Here is an 18,445-nt window from a genome sequence, read left to right on the forward strand (position 1 = left end):
AGAACTCGCTACACCTCTGGAAATTGGGATTAAATTTGCTCAGATCATAACAAGTACTAGGGCCGGAATAGGCAATGTTACGCATTAGGCATTGCTGTTGTTAGGCATTGATGACTTCCATGAGACGCCACCCCTTCAATCAAAATTGCACAAACGAACAAAAAAAGGGCTCATAACCACTGCCTACACTGAAACGGCCCCTGAGCACCAGAATACGGAAAACGGTAAAGATAATGAAAACTTAAAAGAAACCCAGACTGACGCAAAGACTCTTTTAGCAGCACAAATAAGTATTGTTAACCACTTCGGACCGGGGCATTTTTCAACGTTGAGGATGCTGGGCCGGCATGACTATCATTTTTTCCATTTTCAAAATCCTTCAACAATTCATCATTCCATTTAACAGTTGTTTATAGCCGCACGGAGTAATCTTCAGGCACTACTCTAAGTTGACAGCTGACCTTTATTGACGCCCAAATATTTCAGCCAGGCCTGCAGCCTTGTAAACAGAGCCCAGATTGTGCAGTGTTATACAGCTGTCTTTTGTTCACGAACCTGGCTCAGTGCACTGCTGACCTCTTTTCAATAGGGGCCAGATTAGCATGCAGCGGTACTGGGATGTGTGGCTCATCGCTGTGGTGGTGGAGAGCTTTTGTCCCTGGTGGTAATCCGCTTGCTCTAAATACCCCAAACCCTGGTATACACTTTCTAAATAATGCTGGATTATCACCACTTTTGAGAGCAAAAAATGCCGGTCATGCCCAGCAGCCTGGTCTTTTGTTCGGAGTACGGTCTTTTGTTACAGGGCCCTGTTTCCTTTGTCCGAGTTCGGAGACCCCGGCCACACATATAAACCATACGGCTCTGATCCCGGAGTCCCCGGCTGGTAGTGGTTAATCAAGGCAGTAGAGGTGAATACACATTACGTTACTAAAATCCTTCCATGAACTGTGCAAGAGCAGTAAGAATTTTGAAACTAAGATTTGAGATTCTTTTGTGAGGAAAAAACAGCCGCCCCGGCAAAATCAGAAAAGCACACACTTAAGTTTTCAAAAACAAAAGCCCTAACAGGAGACGCAACCATTGACACAACTCAAAGAGTCATCGGAGACAAAGCTCCTCCTGTACCCACCCCCCCACACACACAATTTAAATAACTTGCATTACAACACCATTGATAAAGCTCATCCAGTACAAAATGCCACGGAATATGTGAACTCCCAGAAGGAACAAAAGCCATTCATAATCCATGGCCCGTCTATGCAGTCTCCCAGACAAAGGCCATTCACTACCACGGCACAAAATCACAGGGCTGCCCAAGAGAGTGTGTACCACTAATTAGCCCTCCTATGCAAAGATGCATTCATGACACAGTTGTCATAACAGTCAAAATCAGTCAAATGACTCAGTCAAATGACTCCAATATGCCGCTCCTGCAATGACTACCACCCAGCCTCATGGGCCATGCCCTCCAAACCTAGCAATATCAAAACTGACCCAATACTATGGCACAAGCGATTTTCATGCATTTATCACTAAATTTGAGGTAATTGCCGACTGTTGTCTTAAATGAGGACATCAAATTCTTACGTTTGGTGGGTGCTCTCACCAGTAAGGCTTTAGATAGCTATGCCTGGAAAAAACCTGAGATTAGGGGCTGCTACAATCACTCGAAAGACCAGCTCCTCAAAATATTTGAAAAAATGAAAGATCCCATCATCCAGAGATCGGAGCTTGCCTCGATTTGTCAAAAAGATGACGAATTGCTAGAGTAGTTTGGTCAGCGAGTCAAGAGCATAACCACTCATGCTTACTCATCGGCTATTTTTCTAACCGTGATGTTTTTGAAACCTTCACCAAAGAAGCATTTTTGAAGGGTTAAAATGATGTAGACGCCACTAAAGTGGCGCTATATCGTGACTCGCAAACACTCCATTGAGCCGTCCAATACACACAGACAGCAGCCATAAGTTACTATCCCATACGGGAAAGCAAAGAGTTAGGCATGTTTCGTTTAATGACCAAAATTTGTTAGTAGACATCCCAACAATCCAAAGGGTTCAGATTAATCAACTGGGGTGGACAAGGTTGATATCCATCTTGACTGGTCGGAGAAAATCAAAATCTTACCATTTTCTTACCTTATACCATGTATACATTAGTTAGTTCAGGGCCTGACCGACCTAATTCAACTATTAGTCCCAAGTAAGCCAAGTTATTATCATTTGCCTACACAATGATGGAAACAGGTACATACACTTGAACAAGGGCTATATAGTCGACAGAGCTGAGGAAGTTGGCGAAGTCACTCCTGAATCACTGAGACCCTCATCTGTCAGTTGAAGAACTAGACCAACATTCGCTGGGTAGTTCCCAACTGTCATGAAGCAATTCTGAGTAAGGAACCACAAGTATGTAGGGGAAGGTCGTGGTCAATTAAGGCGGAAACTGGGCTCATGAGAAGGTCGTAAAAATGAAATCTAAGGGACTGGAAGTGGTGGGGGCTGACCACACTATATCCTGGACTGACCACACTGACCTTCTGGAAGTGTACAGATGTTTTCTTAGAAATTAGATGGGAATAAGATGGGATATAAAGAGGAGGAGAGAGAGAGGAAGAGGGTCTTCGAGATTTTAACTTGCTTTGTATCACATCTGCTAGTGCTACTGTAGAAATAAATAAGTATACATGTAGGTTAGCAGAGAAGCGTGATCGTGTGAGTTTGTCAGAAGTACAACGGTTTCGTCATAAAGAAGATGAAACTACATTACATGGTGGCAGCGGTAAAGAGTCCGTCAGATAGTCACAGCTACCACAGAAGAGATGTTCAACCGGTTGTCTGAGCTAAGACAAGACTGAGAAATGGACAAATTCATAGCACTGTGTGGTGAACGAGTCTTTTGCAGTCTTCTGCTATAAACTTTGAGCACCGTACTCAGCCTGATGTCTGTGATGGTCGAACTGGTGATGGTGAAGTGCACAGCACGGACGTTACTGATGATGCCAGGGTTGTTCCGTTAGTGGACGCCAAGCCAGGGAGTGAGCCGTACGACGGGGGAGCTGTGGTTGAAGACGCAGACCAAGACGGCGGGGGATCTGCCAGCAGTGATGACAAGAATTGTGATGCTGCAGAATCTAAAGATGGGGTGCTGAGGAGGATGGATGACAGCCGAGCATGCTGAAGTTGACTACTGAGTTCTGATGTATTTGGGCGTGGTGAGTGCGATGTATTGAATATATGAGAACAAGTCTCCACAAATTTTGAGATACATGTGACATGTGTAAGTAATCTAATGTTGCGTATGAATGTAGTTAAGTATAGTTGCTTCTATCACAGTTGTTTCATAAATTTTAGTAGTGCAGTTCATGATCTTTAGCATGCCCCAGCTTCGTTCGTCCACCAAGGCACATACCATGGAAATGAATCAAAGTGAAATCCCCAGTGACCAACAACAACCTGGGGCGAGTTCAAGTCCAAGTAGTACAGAACAAGTTGAAAATGATCAGATTGTATTGAGTGGAATTACACCAGCTGGTATTCCAGATGGTCTCCCCCAGAAATGTGGCTGGAATATCTTCGTATACAGTCTCACGAACGTATTCAAATGAAGCAAATGGAATTGGCACATGCACAAGCTCAAATGCCACCAAACATTGGCACACCTGGGTTCCAGGGACATTGTAGCTCTGATAAGATTAGGGTCCCAAAATTGAGAGACTCTGACGACATTGATGTGTATCTCAAGGCATTTGAGAACCTTGTCCACATGAATGGCTGGCCTGATGCACAGTGGTCGGCGAGGTTGGTACCCGAATTAACTGGGAAAGCTAGAGAGGCATATGCAGCATTACCTGTAGATGAAGCAGTTGATTATCATGTCCTTAAGAAAGCTATTTTGGATAGATATGAGATCAAAGCCGAAACATATCGCACAAATTTCCGTCAGCGTGCGCGAAAGGGCACGGAAACTGTTCGTGACTGGGTCAATGAACTTTCCCATCAATTCACAAATTGGTTGAAATTCGCTGAGATCGATGGTTCCAACCCATTCGAAATTATTGATCTAATAGTCATGGAACAGGCACTCAACAAACTACCTTATGACCTTAGACTCTATCTTAGAGATAAAAACCCTAAAACTTGCAAGGAATTAGCAGGCATGGCGGATGCCTATGTAGCAAACAGGGGAGGTTCAGAATACTGGCGTAAAGCCGATTTGTCAAAAAGTACGTGGCGATCTAGAAATCACCATTCTGGTCACAAGAGTGACTTTGGAAGTAGTAAGAAGTCAAATTCTGGTGAGCAGCCAGGAATGACTTCAGTAGATGGCATAAAAGTTGGTGGTACTGATATTGATGGACCCAGTAACGACAAAAACAAAAGAGATTATATGCAAGGGAAGAATGGTCGTGCGGGATCCAAGTATATTCCACTTAGTGAGAGGCAGTATTATCACTGTCATGAATATGGACATATAAGTCCCCTTTGCCCTTTAAGGTCGCAGGCCAATCAGGGTAGTAGTAGTAGTCTGGTGCAAGTAGAAGAAACAGCATCCAGGACAGACAACCCTAAGTTTCGTCAAAACAAGTCACTGACTAAAGAGGCGAATACTAAGTCAGTTAACAGATGTGAAGTAAGTGTAGCTCCAGGGGTTCAAACTGTGGTAAATGACCCCGCGGAAATTCAACTTCAAAAGTGTATGCTTGACGGTACTGTTGAAGGCAAGCAGGTCCAAATATTGCGAGATTCGGCTTGCACACAAACAGCAGTTAAGGCGACGTTAGTACCAGCCAAGTGTTGTACGCCAGGTAGACATGTCACATGTGATTGCACCTTTGGCCTTAGTAGACCTGAAATGTTCAGTAGTTTCAGGAAAAGTAGTAGTTGTAGCTCTTGATGGGCTGGAGAAAGATGTCTTGTTAGGACACGATTTCGATGAAAGTTGTGGAGAAATCCTAGCTAAAGAAATGTGTGTTTTGACCAGAGCACAGGCTCAGACAGAGTTAGAAGTTTATGTGCCAGGAGAATATGAATTAATGTTCGGTGATATTGAAGTACAACAGATCGCTGGTGAAGTACACAGTACAGATAGTAATGATGAAGGTGATGTACAGGTAGATGAACTGGGTATGCATAGATTGTCTTCACGTACAAATAGTAAGAGTAAAACCTTGAATGGCGATGTAAACACATCAACAATTGAGTACAAAGATGACAAAACCTTAAAAAACTCTCTCCAGTTTGGCAGAACAGCCTTAATCAACTTGCAACACAGTGATGAGAGTTTGCAAGGCATTAGGGACAGGCTAGTTCCTATGAGTGAGGTGGAAAAACACAGGGTGTGCTTTTATGATAGGGATGGATTGATCATGCGCAAATGGGAGAGGAAATCTGATCCAAGTGATATTGTGCATCAGATAGTGCTTCCACAACAGTGTAGGCTAGAAGTACTTCAGCTGGCACATGATGCTATTCTAGCAGGCCATTTGGGGGTATCCAAAACTAAAGATAGGGTACTCTCACATTTTTACTGGCCAGGTATATTCAAACAAGTTGCCGACTACTGTCGCAACTGTCAAGTTTGCCAATTCACTGACAAGACAAAACGTCCTCGTAAACACCCACTGTGCAATCTGCCTATCATTCAGACTCCATTCAAGAGGATAGGAATTGACATTGTAGGTCCTTTCCCAAGATCCATAAAAAGGAATAGGTACCTGTTGACAATTTCTGATTATGCGACACGATATCCCGAGGCGATCCCTTTACCAAATATTCGGGCTGACACGGCAGCAAATGCCCTGATCCAAGTATTTTCAAGAGTGGGATTGCCAAAGGAAATTGTGCATGACCAAGGTACAAACTTCATGTCTCAGATCATGAAAAATATGTGCAAGAGTCTACGGATACAACAAATCCCCACAACACCGTACAATCCACAAACCAATGGTTTGACTGAACGATTCCATGGCACGTTAAAGAACATGATCAAAACCTTAGATGACAAACAAATGAAAAGATGGGATGGGATCCAAGATAGAGGAGGTTGTGTTTCTAGGGGAAATTATGTAGTCGTCATGGAATCTCCCTAACCCATGTACATGTAGTATTGCTGTTGACAAAAGATGGCCTAGACACCAATGTCTAGTAAAGAAGTAGAAAAGTTAACTACCACAGGGCTCATAAAAGAACTTTGCAAATTTAGCAGGGCCACTGTATGAAACAACCAGAAAGAATGCTAAATTCAAATGGCTAGAAGAACATGAAAAGGCATTTCAGCAACTAGTCATTCTCCTGGACATGGACACATCAGACGTCGCTTTTGGAGCAGAGTTAATCCAGATCCAAGATGGATGTAAAAAAGTGATAGGTTATGGTAGTTATATTCTATCACATTCGCAAATTAAATACTGTACTACACGTAAAGAACTGTTGACAGTAGTACGATTCACACACCAATACCGTCATCACTTGCCGAGACGTAGATTTGACATTAGGCCAGACCATAGTAGTCTAGCTTGGCTCATGCATTTTAAGCTTCTCTTTGGTATTTTGGCTAGGTGAATAAAAGAGCTAAACCAATACGATATGGTTAATCTTCACAGAAAAGGAACAAAACACATAAATGCAGACTCTCAGTTTCCTGGATCCCTTGCAAAGTTGATTTCTGTAATTGTTATTGGGCTGGTTGTGACATTGCTATAGTCTTCCTTGTGGCGGCTGCAAATACTGTTCCCGCATACATTCCCATTGGAGAAAATCTGAAGAGGACATACATGTAGAAAATGTTCCTCTTACGGTACATCAAATCATTTCTAGTCCTAGCAATTATAAAGGCACAAGTACATGCACGGCAAAAAGTGATGATCTATGTGACAGTGACAAGAGGTCCAACCTAGATTCAGGCATTCGCTGGATGACATAGAGAATCTCTCCACCACTGCATGTGACCAGGACAACACATTATGGAAAACAACCAGTCCGACTTTCCTCTCATATTGAATGGAAAGGAGGTAGATTTAGAGGATAACCAGAATGATTTGTCCTCGATATTTAGTGTAGAGAAAGATCCATCCTCCACAACAATTACATCAAGAAGTGGGAAGTGATCCGTTTTAAGGATTAACAGAAATAAACAGTAAACAGAAATAACGTTCAGCCTGATAATAATGAGTACAAATTATTTAAAACTACCAAGTTTTAAATAACGTGAGGAAGATTACCCTCCAGAGTACATTTTTTTAAACTGGCTAAGAAAAGTTTGCCTTTACTTCAATTTTTGGAACGTGTATGTTTCAGTTTATTATACCACAGATATGGATTAGGAGGCAAGCTTTGTACCCGACTAGAATGAAGAGGGACTGGATGAATCCCCTTCACACTCCTCCCTGTCGGCTGATGCAGCTCGGAAGAGGAGCACTCAGGTGTGTCCCCATCCCCACTGCGTATTCACAACAAACCAAGCACCACATCGTGCGATGACATATCTCAGAGAGAGGATGGTGTCAATTAGCTCCAACTACACTCTTTAGTGTGTAAGACTTTAATTTTCAACTTGTGGTTCTTGTTGGCATGCAACCTGTCCAGTGTAGAAAGAATGCAACTGAATAACAAATTCTCTTGGCATGTATACATAGAAAGAGAATTACTATCTCATTGTCAGGGCCCCTGAGAAGCTGGTTGATATGGTAAGTGTGTGCAGTGAAGTGGGAGCAGGGTGTGGCTACATAAGGCATTGGTATGCGGGAGAGTTTCATTCACAGTCACCACGCCACACTGTTCACTTTTTTCACAAAGATGGATAACATGAACATGTTTTAATGTCTTTAAGTGACATCCGTAAGAGTTAAATAAGGTAGCAGCCCTGGAGCCGGGTATGCTTGATCGCCATCAGGGTCGGACAGGAATTTCCTTGAGTTTTTCTCCTTAGAATCACAAGACAAAGTTTTATCTATGGGTTTTCGCCTGCCCTAGGGTATTGCTTAACCACTTCGTGCCGGGGCATTTTTCAACGTTGAGGATGCTGGGCCGGCATGACTATCATTTTTTCCGTTTTCAAAATCCTTCAACAATTCATCATTCCATTTAACAGTTGTTTATAGCCACACAGAGTAATCTTTAGGCACTACTCTAAGTTGACAGGTGACCTTCATTGATGCTCGAATATTTCAGCCAGGCCTGCAGCCTTATAAACAGAGCCCAGATTGTGCGGTGTTGTACAACTGTCTTTTGTTCACGAACCTGGCTCAGTGCACTGCTGACCTCTTTTCAATAGTGGCCAGATTAGCATGCAGCGGTGCTGTGTGGCTCATCGCTGCGGTGGTGGTGAGCTTTTGTCCCCGGTGGTAATCTGCTTGCTCTAAATGCCCCAAACCCTGGTATACGGTTTCAAAATAACACTGGATTATCACCACTTTTGAGAGTGAAAAATGCCAGTAATGCCCAGCAGCCTGGTCTTTTGTTCGGAGTACGGTCTTTTGTTACAGGGCCCTGTTTCCTTTGTCCGAGGTCGGAGACCCCGGCCACACATATAAACCATACGGCTCTGATTTCGGAGTCCCCGGCTGGTAGTGGTTAATATCAAAAAGGATTTGTATTTAGCAACAGGTTTAATTGAAGCAGGATGTATTTTTTCTTTACAAGTAACGAAACTTTTGTTAGAGTTGGTGACTGTTTGCCACAGCAAGAGTAAAACAGTTATACTACAAATTTATCACAAATTTCAATTGGTTTGAATAGTAAATTTGGACCTTTTCTTAGTTGGACCATTTCAAGCCAATTGACACCATTTGAATGCCAATTCACAATCTAACTGTAACCAAAGAACCAATTGAAACCATTTCAATACCAATTCAAACAAATTTAGTCCCAGTTGAAAAATCCATTTGAAGGGGAAAACAAGCTGAAAGCAAACCAATTGGAACCAGTTACGTCTCATTTGAATTGTCAATTGATTGAGGAAAACAAACAGAGAGAAAGCATACCAAATGGAACCATTTGATGCCCATTTGAAATTCCAATTGATTGGAGAAAATAAACAGCAAAGAAAAAACACCAATTGAAACCAACTGCGTCCCATTTGAAATCTCCAATTGATGGGGAAAAACAAATGGGAGGGAAAACATACCAACTGAAACCAATTGAACACCAATTAGACCCCATTTATTTCAATTACATGTAAATCCAATTCAAAATCAATTTGTTTGAATATTCCATATTTAGTAGGGTGGTATTTCTTTTTAGTTTCCTTTGTGAAATAGTGTGTGTAAAAGGCTTAGATCCAGATAAGTGCCACATTGACACGATGGAGAGTGCTTGATCATGTTCAGTGCAGTGATGTGGACCTGATGCTAGAGAGACAGCACTGAAGGCCAAGACTTTTCCCAATAAAGCCATTGGATTTAAACTTTTGATGGCGGTTTCTTTACCCTTTGCAGGCATGCTGGATCTGTTTGAAGTCGCAGATTGGAAGACACTGCCACCTTCACGGCCCTGTCGACCCTGACCAACATCTCTCTGAATGAAAAGCCTGGTCAAGGTGTTTATTGATCTTGTATCCCGGATTCTAAGCCTGTCTTCTGCAGATGAGCTTCTGCAATTGGTAACCATCCGAAATCTGAGTTATGACATCTTAACAAAAAACCTCAAAGAACTTGACATCTGGGATTTGTATGACCGTACCATTGGTCTTCCCCGATAGTTTTTCAGAACCCCACATACTCAAAAAGAGATATATTTGTGGTGCTACTGCAAGCCTATCTAGTTTACCTAACAATACAGTTTTCCGGTGCTCATCTTCGGAAAACAAACTTTGGATCCAGGGGGAGGAAGTATGGTTATTCCATCAGAGGCGCATTGCCGGAAGCGCACGTTTTTTACCCAATCAGGCAATAGAATGCAGCACAGCAGGGGGCTGGCGCGGGAAGGCCCGCATTGTGTCTCGCGGTTCCACCACCTCCGTTTCGTCTATCAAAAATCTCAGCAAGATTTCATCAAAGGGCGCTTTTTAAGGCTACCTTTCGGCATGGTTCCGGGCGAATCTTGGTCATCGCAATGCCAAGAGGTCGTGGGAAAAAACGATGTGCTCAAGAGATGGCCGTAGCGGACATTGGAGCCTCTTTTCCGACAGATGACAGCACCGAAGTTTCTCACCACACAAGTTCGCAAGCCCGCGCCATGCGAGCACTGCTCAACCCACAGGGGCTTGCCAGCGCCGCCGGAGGCCAGGCCAGCGGCGGTTTGCCAGAGCGCCCTCTGTTGACAGGTTCAACGTCTTCGGCTTCAACGCGGAGCTTGCCGCGACAGCAATCCTAACGGAGCCGACAACGGGCGGTGGAGCAGCTTTCTTCCAGCCGATCCCTGCCTTCCGGCAACGACACAACCCTTTCTGCCCACACTGCCCCCCTTCCGGCAACTCAGTCTCTGGTGTCGACAGCCAACTCAGCGGCGAGGAGCACTTCCAGTTCGGCTATGCCTGGGCCAATGTTAGTCATGCCCCTCTCACTAGCAATGCCACTGCTTTGCCAACAACATCGGACATGTTCGAGCCGCCTTGCCCGGCGATCCACGAGGCCCGATCGCCCGACATGCTCCCAGGAGATCATCTTGTGGCAACCCAGTCTTCATCTTCATGGCCTACTTCTCCCTCCTCCCAGTTGGCAGCAGGGGGTCTGGCAGTCAATCGAGGCCCGCCAGCGGGACCCACCGTTAGTCATCGCCCACTTGGTGAGTGTTTGGGCAGCATCCCGGACTCGGGCTGCTGGCCTGTTTGGAATTCCTTTTCAGACAGTTCAGGCCAAGCGGGGCTGTCCTTTGGTAGGCCTAATTTTTCAAGTTGTTCAGTCTTCCTACTCAAAGTAGCGTTCCTTTCGTAGCAACACCATCAACCGCAGCAGCGGCTTATACTTCGCATTCAACCGCATGGGATGCTCCAATGCACAGTGCAAATATGCCCACAAATGCTCAGGGTGTTTGTCAACTGACCATGGAGGGTCCTCCTGCAAAGCGCAGAGCAAGCCCAGCGGCCAACATCGTCCCCCCACACAATAGCTCACTCATTCCAACAGAGCCCTGCACCCGGGACAGTAAATGCCTTTGCTGTCCTGGTCACTCCCCAGTAAAATTGCATGTGTTGTTGCCTCTCCTTGACAAATACCCCAAAAAAGACGAGGCAGAATGTTTACGTAATGGTTTTTCTTTTGGTTTCAAGTTGGGATACTCGGGGCCTCAGGAAGGCACACAGGCCTTAAACCCAAAGTCAGTTAATCAAAATCTTGACATAGCTCGTGAAAAATTGATGGATGAGGTTAAGCTGGGCCGGATGGCAGGGCCATTTGAAAAGCTGCCAATTCAAAACCTCAGGGTTTCCCCCATAGGGCTAATTCCCAAATCTCTGCCTGGCACATTCAGACTCATTCACAACTTGTCCTACCCAGAGTTTGATTCTGTAAATGAGGGTATTGACAAGGAACTATGCGCCGTCCATTATACTAATTTTGATGATGCAATCCAGCTTGTAGTCAGGGCTGGGAAGGATGCATTGCTTGCCAAGGCAGATCTAAAATCTGCTTTCCGCCTCCTCCCTATTCATCCCGCAGATTTCTGTCTTTTGGGTATTCACATCGGTAGCCATTACTTTGTGGATAAGGCCTTACCCATGGGGGCTTTATGCGCACCCGCTTTGTTTGAGACATTTCCACCTTTCTGGAGTGGGTTGTTCGAATGCAGTCCGGTACAGAAAGCATCTGTCATTATGCTGATGATTTTTTGTTCATTGGGGGGAAGAATCCGGTAGGCAAGTCATGTAAAGAACTTTTGGATTGTTTCCAAGATGTGTGCAGGGAGTTAGCGGTTCCGCTCGCGGAAGACGAAACAATTGAGCCTACTACATGCCTTACATTCTTGGGACTTCAGATAGATTCAGCAAGGCAAATGGTGTCAGTTCCCGAACAAAAAAATTCGGGGCATCTCAGAAAAAATCTCAGCTGCTCTCAATACCCCTAAGATCTCATTGAAATCCCTTCAATCCCTCATTGGCTCACTCTCTTTCATATGCCGAGCCGTGGCAACCGGTCAGGCATTTTTGCGCCGTCTAATAGATTTAACAAAAGGGGTTACGAAGCCTTGGCATAAAATTCAGATAACCATGGGGGCAAGGGCAGACCTGAATCTATGGCAAGTAATCCTTCAAGGGTTCAATGGAAAAGCGATGATCCCTGACCAGTTTTGGGTATTAGACTATGACCTCTAGCTTTTCACAGACGCAAGTGCCAGCATTGGGTTTGGGGGCTATTTTCAGGGCCAGTGGTTCCAGGAAATTTGGCCTCCCAATATCTTGTCCAGTGCACACTCCATTGCATGGTTAGAATTTTTTCCTGTAGTGGTAGCCCTGACCCTCTGGGGTAAGTGTCTGTCAGGCAAACGTATTTGGATTCGGTCTGACAACAAGGCAGTCATGGCCATCATCAACAAACAAACCTCAAAATGTCCCCTAATAATGAAATTAGTTCGATACTTTGTACTCATATGTCTTCGTGACGATGTTACCATCAAAGCCAAGCACATCCCAGGTGTTCAGAATAACATTGCCGATGCACTGTCCCGCTCACAGATGGCTCGATTCAGACACCTTGCCCCCTCCGTGGGGCAGTCAGGCCTGACGGTACCCAGTTTCCTTTGGCAGCTCTAAGTGCTGAGGCTGCACGGCTCCTCGGGCATCTGTGGCCAGCAGTACTTGGGCAAGCTATGAAAAGGGATTGATCCAGTTCCAACAGTTTCGCAACGAGACCAGGTTACAGCCTTCCTGGCCTGCTCCCGGTTAGCATGTGGCTGCATTCATAGCATACTTATCATTTAAAGGAATGGCGCCTTCTACAATCAGCACCTACATTTCAGCAGTGGCCTTCTGTCATAAGTTAAATGGGTGGTCAGACCCATCCCAAAGCTTCATAGTTCAAAAGCTTAAGGAAGGCTGCCGCAGGGGTAATCGCAAATCTGACATTAGACGCCCCATCACTGTATAGTCAAGTCCGAGCATGAGGCAGTCTTATTTCGTTCTGCTTTTCTGTTAGCCTTCTTTGGGTTCTTCCGGGTGGGGGAAATAACTGCTGCCAGCAAATCAGCCGATTGCTCTCGGATTCTGGGGCTCTCTGACGTTAGGTTTGAAGGCCATGACCAATCAACCATGATTATCAAACTTTGGTTTTCTAAAACTGACCAACAAGGAAACTCTGTATCTTTGCGTTTTCGTCGTAACTCGAATTCCCAACTGTGCCCGTTGCGCTGCCTTTCTCAGTATTTGTCAATGCGGCCCTCAGTTGGAGATTGTTTGTTTGTGCATATTGATGGGTCCCCCCTAATGGCGTACCAATTTCGGCACATGCTAAAGAAGGGTCTTGAAGCATTTGGGGTTCCTACATTACGTTTCAGTGGTCACAGTTTTGCATAGGTGCAGCCACTTCCGCAGCATTGAATGGCCTGTCAATTCCTGTTGTACAGTCCTTGGGCCGTTGGAAATCTTCCGCAGTAAACTGGTACATTCGCCCAAATAAGGTCTGACCGATTCTATAGCTCAGACACTTGACAACGTGGGGGCTTCTTGATTCTTGAAAACATCCACACTGTTACTGTTATTGCCATACCCTGCTGGCCTTGCTTTTCTGTTCTTTTCTTTTGTCATTCAGGCACTACAAGGACGTGCGTAAGTGGTGTGTTTTGGGCTGGTCGGTCGGAGCCCCGCTGCACTTCTACTGGGTGTCTCAAATGGGTGGGAGTCCGGGGAGCCCGTCTCTCAGCCCTAACTTCAATCCTCCATCGTCATATCTCAAGACATCCAGTGCCACGTACTGTAATTGTTCACCTGGGGACCAACGACTTGTTCTCTATTCCACTAAAAGATATCCGCAGTAGCGTAGAGGGGGGCCTAAGTTGTATCCGCCATTTGCTGCCCAATACTACCATCATTTGGTCGGACATTCTGCACAGGTTGTTTTACTACGGGGAGAAAAAGCAGGGTGTGGGGAAAAAGTGTGTGCTTTCCTTGAACAAATAAACAAACTCTGTAGCAATTTGGGAAATGCCCATGCCATCGTGCATTCTCACAATATTAATCCTTCGCAACACTCTCTATATTACCGTGATGGCCTTCACCTGTCGTCGACCGGCAATGTGCTGTTCCAGGAGAACTTGCACAATGCCTTGGCATTCTTTGCTTTATACCCTGAGGCCCTCCTCTATCCATCAAATAGCTCTAAGTAAGCTCCTTCGCTCAAAGAAAAAAAGAAAGGGGAGGTTGAGTCAAGTTCCTGCATTAGGAACTTGTTTGGTGAGAGATCTCAGTAAAACGAGCAAAAAATTCCATTCTCAGGCCTTGGGACACCTTCCTGGGGTTGGTCTCGCGTATCTTGCGAGGAAAACAAAAAGGCAGGGCATCCCTGGGGGAACGACCCCTGTGGACTCCTCCATGGGCGGGGCTGGCGTTTCTTGCCACCGCGTACCCCAGGGTGCAAGGCTAGATATAAGTTCGATTAAAACCTTGATTATATAGGCTCTTTTACTTGTGTTTGTATAATCCCAGCAATAGATGTGGTGTGCCTTATACGGATTTTGTGGATAATTTTTGGCAAAATGATTTTGGCTTGTTTCCGACAGCTACCAGTAGTCTTCTTGTTTTAAGGATTTGACATGTAAGAAAACATGTGTTCTTTTAGTTCATGTAATTGTTCAGAAAGTTCCGAAAAGTAATAAAACTCGGCGGTGGTGGTGGCCAGTTGAGGGAACCTGCAAACAGGCGTCGGTGTACTTTCTTTCTCTGGAGCCAATTCTTGACAAGTTGACAACCATTACTGCCTAACGTCAAGAAAAGTACTTCATTAACTCACACTGCACACGTAGTAACGACTGAATGATGCAGATGGCTTCCTCTAAAGGGACTCTCACCAAGTTTCTCCACGAGCAGATTACACCCAACCTGGAGGGTTTCCTCAGCTGTGTTGACGTATTCAGTGATACTACCATCTACATGTACCTCCAGAAGAAAAAATGGTCACGAATGGTATCTAATCCTTTGGTTTATGCCATCACTGTGGATCTCCACCCAAAGCAGGTAGACTCTTTCTCAATGGGCATAAGGGAAATCCAGCATTTGCTGGAACACCAAAAGGTTGTGCCCTGGGAAAAATTGGACTTGACTATTCCGGGAACTTCTGCAAAACAAGGGAACTTCAAACCTCCATTCTTCAGGAGCTTTTGCAACTACATTTAGGAATTACTCAACACATGCCACTGGTAATCCACTGCAGACAAGCTGAGGAAGCCTGCCTCCAGATTCTCAATGAAATTGTGCTAAACGACTGGAAGATTAATCTCCACTGCTTCAAAGGGAACTGGAGAGAAGCTCAAATGTGGCTCAAGGTGTTCTGCTACCTATACATCGCTCACATCTGGTAGCTGAGACCTCCGTGAAACAAAGAATGTACCCCATAACCAACTTCTCTTACAAACAAATGCATAATACTTAGTGCCTAGGGCTATGCAATGCTCTACAAAGAGCAACAACCCAACATTGGCGAGAGAAGTTGCGAGGGACATTGCAATTATCCGTGCAATGGACGAACACTGTATCCGAGGACAATGCATACGAAACACAAAAGAAAAATATTCTACAAATCCTAGCTGTAATTGGCAGTAATACACGTCGCCTGTATACTGTAGAGCTTCCATTTCAATGTAAGATTTCAATTTGATCTCCGTCTGGTTAAATCTTAAATAACTCAATCACATGTAGATCAAAATCGTGGAACATCCACGAGAAAGATTACATAAGTAGAACAATAACAATAATACTAAAACATGGCTGGAGAAGGAAGTGTGGAAAACAGGAAAAGAATCATCTTAATGCGTAAGTAGCAGAAGACATTCCCACCGTGGAATAAGAAGAAAGCATCGCAAAGAAAAATTAGTTTCAGGTGAAAAAAGGTAGAATAGAAAATATGGAAAAAGTAATCATTGTGAAAACTACTTGACAAGGAAATACCAAAGTGTTCCATGTTCAGTTGATACTTCCTTATGTAAAACAAGTTTTCTTGCACTCAAGGAAAAAGAAACACACCACCTAAAAATTCTAATTTTTTTAGGAAGTTGGACCGGCATTGTAAAAATGGTGCATGGCCTAGATTTTCACGATTTCAGAACATTTCATTATCCCCGTTCAGTTGAGTGAATTGGGTGTGAATTGAGTGCCAAAAACTGTGTTTTTGCATTTTATGCTAATGGTTACACATGAGTAACTCCCAGATATGCATTTAACCATTTATGTCCTGAACACAACCCTTGCCTATAAAAAGACACCAAAATGAAAGCACTTGTATCCATGATGCCACGACTGTCACAACCTGAAAGAGACCTGGCCATTGGCATGCTCCAAGCTGGATGGAGCAGACGGGCAGTGGCCAGGCTGTTCAGGGTCCACCATTCAATGATTGTCCGTCTTGAAAAGCGATACAACACTACCAGCATCCCCCTCCCCCGCAGATCGTCCCCAAGCTGGCAGGCCACGGGTCACCACCGCTACATAAGACCATGCCAACCAGCTGTCCACCTCCGTGACAGGTTCTGACATGCTACCCGCACTGCCGCTGAAACCATAGGGACACGCCACAGGCAAGTGAGTGCTGGAACCATTAGAAATCATCTCCAGGCTGACAGGATCAAACAACATCGCCAGGCTTTGGTCCAGTGATGTACAGCACAGCGACGCTGGACACTGTGAAGATGGTCACAGGTGATCTTCAGTGAAAAGAAGAGGTTCCAGTGCTTCGGGGCCAATAGCAGGGAACGGGTGTACAAGAGACGCTACGAGCGGTATGCTGACACTTGTATTCACCAAGTCAACTGCTGGGGTGGCCCAAGCGTGATGGTTTTCGCTGGCATTTCGGCCAATCAATGTACTTACTTGGTTTTCATTGAAAGAAACCTAAATGCTGCCTGCTACCACGACAAGATCCTGGACCCTTACTGGAGCGAGTTTGGGGTCGTGCTGTGTTCCAGCAGGACAATGCCCGTCACCGTTGTCTGGATATAGGAGTTAATGCCTACAACTAAAAGTGTATGGCGCCCTCATCTGTTAAGTTGTGCTTGAATAGAAGTTGCTGGAATACATGTACATGATACTGTTGATCACACTATATTACTAGGTCGTCTCAGGTCCAGATTTGGCATACGTGGTCTTGCACTGGATTGGTTCTCATCTTATCTAACAGGAACAGTCAACATGTACTAATACTGGGATCCAAGTCAGACAAGTTTGATCTTACCTGTGGTGTTCCATAAGATTCCTGTCTTGGACCCCTGGTCTTTGTCATGTACTCCCATCCTCAGGGTTATTTGATATCATTGACACTCATTTACCTGATGTGCATTGCTATGCAGATGATACACAATTGTGTATCTTTTAAACCTGATAACTTAATTAATCAACAGGTTGCCGTCTCAGCAAAGGAGAGTTGCCTCCGAGGTATTAGAGAGTGGATGCTGCATAATAGACTGATGTTAAATGACAGTATAAGACTGAGTTTATTGTCCGTGGTCCCAAACAACAATTGTCCGAAGTTAATGTTCCTTATATCACAGTTGGTGGGACAAATATCATGCCAGTGACTACTGTGAGGAACCTTGGCTTCTTGTTTGACTTAAATTTGTCTGTGGGTTCCCACATTATGAAAGCCTGTTCCATCTCTATAACATAAAATGCATCATCAAATTTTTATCTCGTAATTCTCTTATTATTTTGATTCATGCCTTCATCACAAGCAAGTTGGATTATTGTAATAGCCTGTTTTATGATTTGCCACATGTTCAACTTGCCAAATTACAAAGAGTTCCAAATATGCTGTGGCAAGACTGGTTGCAAATGTAAATAGACGTCGTCACATTGCCCCTATACTTAGAAATTTACACTGGTTACATTTTTACTGTTAGAAACCAACATCGTTATAGTTTGAGGTCAACAGGTGCAATATTACTTTGAGTATCCTACGGGTAGAATGCTACATTCTTTTGATGATCGTGCTTTTGCTTCAGCTGCCCCAAAGTTGTGGTATGCTACCGCCTTCATCACGGGTGTTGAATCATTGCGTACTAAAAAACAACTGAAGACCCACTTCTTCAAAGAGGCATTTGGATCTAAAAATACTCAGTCTTATCCCATTTTTTAAAACTGTATTTCACGAGTGTCTACTTTGAGTTAATTTAGTTTTTTCGGTGTCCAGTTGAAGGATTCTCTTTATTGGAATTAGTTCTGGTCCATAATTTTGTTTGCTGTGTGATTTTAAACTTTCATGTGCACAGCGTGAACTCCCTCATTTCCTTAGTCCTATTTTCCTTACATCTTTTAGACTTCTTATGATTTTGTATTTAACTGTAATTGTAATGAATTCTTATTGTAA

The 18,445-nt window shown here is 44.3% G+C and overlaps 1 protein-coding gene and 1 pseudogene across 6 annotated transcripts in view; one reads left to right on the top strand and one right to left on the bottom strand.

Moving 5' to 3' along the window:
* The window catches only part of LOC110989822 (uncharacterized), a 102,370-nt gene that overhangs the window by 5,927 nt on the left and 77,998 nt on the right, over nt 1-18,445 (bottom strand). Inside the window, exon 4 of one of the 6 annotated variants that reach the window (XR_015428039.1) lies at nt 8,881-9,594. The exons of the other annotated variants lie outside the window; for them this stretch is intronic. The gene's annotated coding sequence lies outside the window, so the exon portion shown is untranslated. Of the gene's footprint in view, nt 1-8,880; nt 9,595-18,445 lie in introns of those variants that run through there. 6 annotated transcript variants of the gene reach the window in all.
* On the top strand, nt 2,237-13,559 carry LOC147796438 (uncharacterized; annotated as a pseudogene).

The sequence above is a fragment of the Acanthaster planci genome, linkage group LG16, assembly GCF_054643075.1.
Source record: "Acanthaster planci isolate LZ-2023a linkage group LG16, COTS_SCS, whole genome shotgun sequence".
NCBI lineage: Eukaryota > Metazoa > Echinodermata > Asteroidea > Valvatida > Acanthasteridae > Acanthaster > Acanthaster planci.